Consider the following 9,149-nt stretch of genomic DNA (forward strand, 5'->3'; position numbering starts at 1 on the left):
GAAATTTAAATAAATTTTAACTTTTTCCTTAAATTCATATTTATAAATGTATTTATTTATTTTAAAAAAAATATTATAATTTTAATATTATAATAATATTTTAAATATTTTATTAGTTTTTGAGGTCTAACTAAAAAATTACATATATTTAAATAAAATAATATTAAATAAATCAAGGTTTTCACTAAATCAACCTATCAATGTTAAAAAAAATAAAAATAATAATCATACTAAATGAGGTTGATTTTTATTGATTTTGGATCTAATAGTAGAAAAATAAATCTAAAAGTCATATTTTTTTTAATTAAATATGGATGGATAAATTTAGTAAAAGATTAGATTTATTTAGTACATATATATATATATATTAATAATTTTAATATTTTTTATTTAATCTTTAAAATTATCAATAAAATAATCTAATTTTTTATTAAATAGATGTATAATAATTATATATAAAGTGACACAAATATATGTATTTACTCCAATAATTACCTATATGATTACATAGAAGTATATAAATAGATTAATTTAATAAAAACTTATAGAAAAACTTCCTAAAAGCTTTATAGATGTGGTTTTGACTTTATTTGCATTTGTGGTTGATTGGTAGGTTAGAAACTTGATCAACAAGTTAACCACGTGTCATACCTATTAGTAGCTTTTGAAATAAGCTAACTATGTGGCACACATTTATAAAACTTGTCTTTCAAGTTAAGATATGTAACTTATATTATCAAAACATATTAAATGTCATATAGAACACCACCACATATCTCTCAATTAGATAGTATATATGGATGCAAGAATAAAAATTCTTCATTTTAATCAATGCCTTTCTAGTTCATAGTCTTGTTTCAAGTTTTTTTAATCTTCTTATCTTTGGCAATAGCCATTTTAATTTAATATTACATCATCTTTGAGTAATTTTATTATCTTTTTAAGTGATACAAAAGTATCTTGATATTTTAGTTCTTCAAGATTCATGTCTTTAATAGATTGATAAGATTGTTAACTCATTATTTTTAACTTGTTTTAAAACTGAGTAAATTATCTCACTTCTATTGTTGTATTTTGAAGGTTTCAAACTATCCATCTTTAAAAAAATAGTTTAATTTTTTAATACTAATTTTTCTTTAAAGAAAGAAAATTATTTTTCTTTATAAAATTTTTTATTTGACATTAATAGCTGTGAATTATCCATCTCTAATTTAACTTATGAATTTATTAAGTTATTTGAAATAGAAGAAAAAATTATAGAGTGTAGCCTCAAAATGTGCAATACTTTGATATTAATAGATGGATGAAAACTTGCAATAGTCTAACGTAATCACAAATGAGGAGCATGTTTAAAAAAAAGACAATGTATTAAAAAATAAGTTTCTTCAACTTCAATAAGGATCTTGTGGAAAAAATTATATGGCACATCTAACAAAGGTTATATTATATTTATATATTCATTGCTATATTTTATAATAGATGTATGTTTAGGACCTAAAAATCATAAAGTCTTTGCCTTATTAGATTCAAGAGCCTCAGCTTGTTTTTATAAAAAAAGACTTTATTAAAAGATAAGATATATTGTTAGTTGAAAAAACTAAATTCATACATATAGAAGTCATAGATGGTCATTCATTGTCTTTTGAAGATATTATCTATAAGACAATTCATTTAGATACAGCAATTAAAGATCATAATAGCATAGAAATATTTAATATAATAAGATCTCCCTTCAATCTGTTTATTTTAGAATTATCATGGTTAAAAAAGTATAATCCTCAAATAGATTGGATTTCTAGTAATCTTATCTTTTTTAATATTTTAGTCCAAAATTCCATTAGTCAAATAGAAATATATAAGTCTAGAATATCCAAATCCTTATTGGTAGATGCAAGAGCTTTTATGTATGTGAAAAAAGAAATATTATCTTTTGCTATATATATCATGCCTATTTCTGATGGTATAAAGATGTCAAGTAATATTCTTAACCAATATTAAGATTTTTAGGACATTTTTTTAAAAAGAAATGTAAATATTCTTCTAAAGTATCAATTCTATGATTGTTCAATTAATTTGCAAGAAAGAAATTAACTACTATTTGGATCAATCTAGAACTTATTGCAAAATGAGTTAGTTGCATTCAAAAATTATATTCACAAGAACTTGACTAAAAACTTCATATGTCATTCAAAATCTCTAAGAAGAACTCCTATCTTATTTGTCAAGAAAAAAGATGGATCTCTACAGATGTGCATAGCTTATTGAAGACTTAATAAAATCACTATGAAATATAAGTATTTACTACTTTTGATTTTAAGACTTCTTGACCAACTCAATCAAATAAAGATCTATACAAAAATAGATCTATATGGAATATACAATCTAGTTCACATCAAAAAAAAGATGAATGAAAGACTATTTTTTAAACTAAGTATGGATATTTTGAATATAATATAATGCCTTTTGGTGGATTCAAGCTTATTGGAGCATATGATTATTAAGATTTAATTTTAGGATCATATATTGATTTAAAAAATAATAAATTTTATTTAACATATTTTTTAGACATTCTTAACTTGTGCCAAAAGAAAGAGATATAGCTTTTGATCAACAAAAAATGGTCATCTTGAAGCTTGAAAAATTTCATCTTTGAACAATAAAATCAATAATGATTGTTGATTCAATCTTTATTAAGTAAATTTAATCAAGGTTGTTATCTAATCTTTTTATTTATGATATCAAGAATATTTGTTTTAAGTCTTATGATACTTCTAAGTTCAAATTTAAGTTTAACCTATTATATTTTGAAGATTGCTTATATGTTCTAAAAAGAGAAGTACATTTATATGTTCTTCAAGCATGTCACGACATTTTAGTGATAAGACATTTTGGATACAATAAGACTTTGGAGCTTATATCTAAAGTTTTTTCATTACTGTAAATATAAAAGGCTATGAAAGACTTTGTATAATGATGTGACATTTTTTTAAAATCAAAAACTTCTCACTGTCAATCCTATAGACTTTTTAAATGATTTTCTTTACCAAAAAAACTATGGTCTTTTATTTCTATTGATTTTATTATGGATCTACTAAGTTCAAGTTGATATGATTCTATATTTTTGATTGTAGATTGCTTTAGCAAAATAGCACATTTTATACTTTGTACAAAATTTATTTTAGGTAAAGAAAAAACTAAGCTTTTTGTTGAAAATATCTATTGCTATCATGGATTACCAAAGGATACTATATTAGATAGAAAGATATAATTTATATCAAGATTTTAGATAATTATTTTAAAAATATTGAAGGTGGATATAAAATTTTCTTTGGCCTTTTATTTCTAAACTGAAGGGCAAACAAAACAAATGAATTAAGTTTTGAAGCGCTATTTGAGGTATACAATCAACTATCATCACGATAATTGGACAAATCTTAAATAATTGATAATAGTTTAAACTTAAAGTATTTTTATTTTGATCTATATACATATTTCTACTACATTTATATATATGTAATTAAAAAAATAGAGTTTTTATTATATATATATTTAAAATTAGTAGTACCAAATTTTATCTTTAAATTAAGTAAAAATAATCATTAAGTATTTTTTATAAAAAAATATATTTAAAAAAATTTGTTATAAAAAATAATCAAATTTAATTTAAAAGAAAATTTAAAATATTAGTTTAAAGAAAATAAATAATGCTTTTAAGATAAAAAAATATTTAAAAGATACAGTTAAATGTAATCAATGCATGGAAGTTGGATAAATCAATAGTTTATTTGAATTATGTAAAAAGTCTAGTATTGACAATGGTTAGTTTAACTTAATGAAATGAGCTAGTAAAAAAAATTGAGAAGATTCTGATAGCAATGAACCTAATTTTATAATCTATATCGTTTTTATCTTAAAATATGTGTTTGGCTAAATATCCAATTGTGAAAGTCTGATCTATTTTGTAGCTATTATATTAAACTAAAGATATTATATATAGTAAAATAAAATATAAAATATGTATTTGTTTTACATTATAATTTCAATTTTAGTTTTTTTTAGAATAAACATTAAAATACTTAATTCAAATATAGAAGTTATAAAATTTAATTTAATTATAAATACTAACACATTTTATGCAACACATATGTTGTGACTTTTTAGATTTTTAGTATGATGTTATGCATATTATGATATAAAATAATATCTGTAATCTTTTATCTTTCTATTAAAACATATTCAATGTTGTTTTTTTTTTTTTTAATTTCAAGCCATAATTTTTTTTTTTTTTCAAAGTATATATCTTATATAGTAAAAATTTATTACAAATAAGTATATATTATAGGGAGTTGCTAAAGCTATTTCCTCATATTGTTAATACAATATACTCTTAAGTTTTTAAATTAATTTACTCTATCTCCTATCTTCATATCTAATCCATATCTGATGTCATCTATTTCCAATTTTCAATCCATTTATCTATGTTTCATATCTTTAATCATCTATTCCTAAGCTTTGTCTTATAACTCAACCCTACCCTATTCATATTTCATGACCTATGTTCCATATTCCATGTTTCATATTCCTCATCTTCATTCTCTGCTTTTATTTTCTATCATCTCTCATTCTCTTCTCTCCCTTGTTTCTATTTTTAGTGCCAATTCTTCATTCTTGTTCTCATTTTATAGAAAATAATACACAATCTTCAAAGCAATTTATGTTTCTTACTCAAAAAACCATCCATGAATACTAAAGCTTTAAACCTTGGATTTTAAACATGATATCTATTTCAAAACACGTGCACATTTTAAATTATAGTTAAACTTTTTTAGATTCTTTAGTTACATATAATACAATTAAGTAATCCAATCATGTTTAAATTAAAACAAGATGTATTATCTTTCAATTGCAAATAGAAAATTATAATGCAACATAAGCAATGTTTGCGACAAAATAAGTTTATAAAAAATAACTTTATTTAAGATTATTGTTGCCATTTACAATGAAAAGGAATGAGAATGTAGAGACAAGTGCTAGAAATATGTTTGGATTACTTAATTAAGAGGGTGGAGAAAAAGAAGATGAGGGAGGTTAAAACAAGTAACAAGAAATAGAAATGGGAGAGAGTTAAGATGGAGGTTGGAAAGGCCATTGGAGGCTTGGAACATAGAAGAGGGATAAAGAATAGACTAAATTAATCATAAGAATCATAGATTGTTATTTATTTAGTAAATTTATTACATTTTAATTCATTTGGATACATCATATTAACTATAAAAATTATAGAATAATAAACAATAGACTTACAAAGTTGTAGACAATGTGAAGGATTATAAATGTTAATTATAATTATTTTTGACTAATTTTTAGAAACAATATATACTTGTAAAAAATATATATGTATTTTTAAATTTAGATTTAATTACAAAAAAATTAAAATTAAAAAGATTGATTTTGGTTATTATAATGACATTCAATACATCAAAGATTGTCGTTTTGATTCCTTGTAAGGTTTTAAACTAAGGTATTGTCTTTGTAAAACATCAATATACTTACATAATAATGCATCTAAAAATATAAATATTAATTTTAAACTAGAGAAAAAAATTGACAAAGCATATTTTTTTATATATAATAATATTCAAATATCTCAAAGAATAAGATATATATCTACATACACACATATATTTTGTAAATAATATTTTTTAATGTTATCATGAGTGCTAAATTAAAACATTGATACACTATATATATATATATATATATATATATTTTATAATAGTACAAAAAAATAGACAAGAAATAAAATATCATTTTATTGCAAGTTATTTATATTATGTAAAATCTCATGTTGTACATATTCTTTTTAATTAAAAATATTCCTAGATTGATAACCTATTTAAAGGCAAAAGTTGAACATGTTCAACAATTATGACGTAATAATATTTATCTCATTGTAATATTATAGAATTGGCAACAAATCAATACAATAAGTTTTTGTAAACTCAATAGTTTATTTGAATAAAATCTATATAAAATTATTTTAAATTTATTTTAAAAAGTATGTAACATCTTTACTTATATCTGATAAATATTATGTGTAGTAATTCTTGTACAAAATCAGAATAACTTCATTATAGTATTGAAATAAAATAATACACTGTTTTATTTACATACGTTTTAAATGAATCTGCCATGCAACAAACACTGACTAAGAAGCAAATAAAATTTAGAACATCATAAAACTATCAAATAATTTCAGATCCTAAGCATTGACTATAATACTATTTGGTTACGTTTGTTTTGATTACCTACTCATGGTAGCATCAAAATGGAATATTCGAATATCCGGATGGGAAAATGCCAGTTTTTAGGGTTTCATTGCATGGCTCTATGGTGGGTTCGAGTCAAAGGAAACTTTTCACGCTGACTGCCCGTCCCTTGTTCACCTACCCGCGGTCAATACGGGCCACGGGATACAAAATTTGACGGGAAAAATAAAAATAAAAATAAAAAAACAACCCTACCCTACCCTAAACCCTAGCGACATACTAAACGCCGCATAGAACACGCTTGAATTGGCCGAGGACGCACGATCAATTCCCTGCATAAACGGTACTGGAGTCCACATTCACTTGATATGGGATCTCGTAATTGCGTCGAAGCAAACCGAGGAGAGTTTCCAGGCGGACTTGTCAACTCCAGAGACCGATCTAGACGCAATGGAGCCGGCAACTAGGGTTCCGTGAAGCGACATTGGTGGCGGACCACGAGTGGCAACGAGTCGCGACTGGCGTTTGCAGCGCCGTGGGGTTGCGATGGGAGGGAGCGGGTGAGCTCGCTCGGCGGTGCTGTCGATGTGGGTGTCCTGTGCAAGCATTATTGACACGGCTTGTTTGTCTCGCCTTGCTTTTAGGGATCATCGGCCACTGTGTTACGTGTGGAGGTTTCGATCCGTCCCGGCGCAAGGTATGCTTTGTCTCGCCGTAAGGTCGCAACTGCAGCGATACTTTCTGTCGTGCGGCGATGGTGGTGTGGACTGGCGAGGCTGCGGGACATTGGTGGTGAGTAGTTGCAACATGTCACATGTGTAAAAGCGAAATAAAAAACCCTAATCAAACTTAGATGTGTTCAATTAGCAAAGAGTTGTTTCATGATTATGTACACTTAAGTTTTTGTGGCAAAGATGAGTTCGTCCATGCCAATGTAACCCTAAACGCTCTTTGTACATACTGTCCAACATTTCTTCCTGTATGAAGGTCATTATTGTCGTAAGGTGTACAATTAGTTTGGTAATATAAGTGTTTTCAAAGAGAATTTTTTAGAATGAAAAAATGCTTGTTCAAGATGGATTGGAACTTAGGTCAGTGTTTTGTAAATTTGGAATCATTTTTGGATTCTGGCTTTCATTATTGTTTAATAATCCAGTTTAGCGAATCTCTTGGAGGAACTTTTGGATTCTTACGGAAGTTTCTTGGAAAATTTTAGAATCTTATGAAAGGATTAATAGATTAGTAATGTATTTTGGAAAGTAGTGCAAATATTCTTAGATTTTTAATGAGTTTAGCTTTCTTTGGTACAACACACAACATCATTTGCATTTAAAAATCACATGTGATTGAAGAGGTAGTTTACTGTAAATTGGAAATATGGACCATTTTCAACAATAAATTTTACAACATATTTTTATTAACCCCTCTATAAAGATTTTTAAAATTTTAAATATGTATTGGAGAAATCTTGACAATTATAATGTAATGTTATTGCTATTTAATAGATATATATGTCCATTCGTTTAACGATTATGCATGTAATTGTGTGGAATTAATAAATTTAATTTAACACTTAAAAATTGGATAGATCTTTACAATATTGTTAAAGAATTATATCTATCTTATTATATTTTACTTAAATATCTTCAAAATTCTAATTATAAATTTCATAGTATTGCTATTCAAATTTTAAAATGTTTGCATTCAAAAGAATTTATACAAATATAATAATCATAATTAGATAGAAATACATAAAGTTATTTTATTAATCACTTTGGTTACAATAACAATACTGTTTCAGATTTTGGTTGATATATTCACTAATATCATTGATATGTGCATGGTTTTTGTAAAAATATTGGCATTAGTATTATATATGTATACATATAAATAAATATAAGTATATTTTATTTATTTTCTTACTTTCTATATATTTTAACATATTTTAGCTTTTAATATAAAATAAAATATTTCTTCTAAATTTTATGCATACAATAGATTTTTTATTTTAAAAACTTTTTCTTTGTTTGTTGGTTTGATTTTTAAATTTTTAATTTCTTACTAAGAATAGGCATATTTAAAGAAATTATACAAAGTATTTGTTTAAAAATTCTATTGTTGTTAATATATGAAATATAACTTTTAAAAATATTTTTAATAATGTAAACAAAAAACAATAGTAACTAGGTTGTTTTAGAATAAAAAATAAATCAAACATATCTTGCAAATGATAACTTAGAATCTTAGATTTTTGCCAACTAAATTCTTTAAAAACTTTTCACAATTTTTATTCTATGTAATCAATAAATATAAGTTAAATAATTATGATAAAAATTTAAATGTCTTATAACAAGAAAATAATGATGTATTAAAAAATATATATATATGTAAATATAAAAACATATAAATTCTTAAACAAATTTTCACAATTTTTATTCTATGTAATCAATAAATATAATAAAATAATGATGTATTAAAAAAATATAAAGGTGTAATATTTTTCAAATTCAATATAATTACTTATGAATTTTTTTTGGAATTATTTTAGATTTATAATCTATTTTCTATTAAATTATATTTCAAATATATTTATTAATATTATATAGTTATAAGTTAATATTGTAACTATCCAAAAATTAATTATATTGACTTTAAAATCATTTAATTTTATTAATTTATTAAATTTATATATATATATATATATATATATATATATATATAATAAATTTAAATAATTTGAAAGAATTTAAAATTTTAATTAGAAGTTGCATAGATAATATGCAATTACAAATAAAAATTAAAATAATATCAAAGCTTATTCAATTATTAAAGACAAGAACTTAAAGAATATAAGTAAACAAATAAGATGTATTTTAAAAA

The sequence above is a fragment of the Physcomitrium patens genome, chromosome 21 (assembly GCF_059467195.1).
Source record: "Physcomitrium patens ecotype Gransden chromosome 21, ASM5946719v1, whole genome shotgun sequence".
Classification (NCBI taxonomy): domain Eukaryota; kingdom Viridiplantae; phylum Streptophyta; class Bryopsida; order Funariales; family Funariaceae; genus Physcomitrium; species Physcomitrium patens.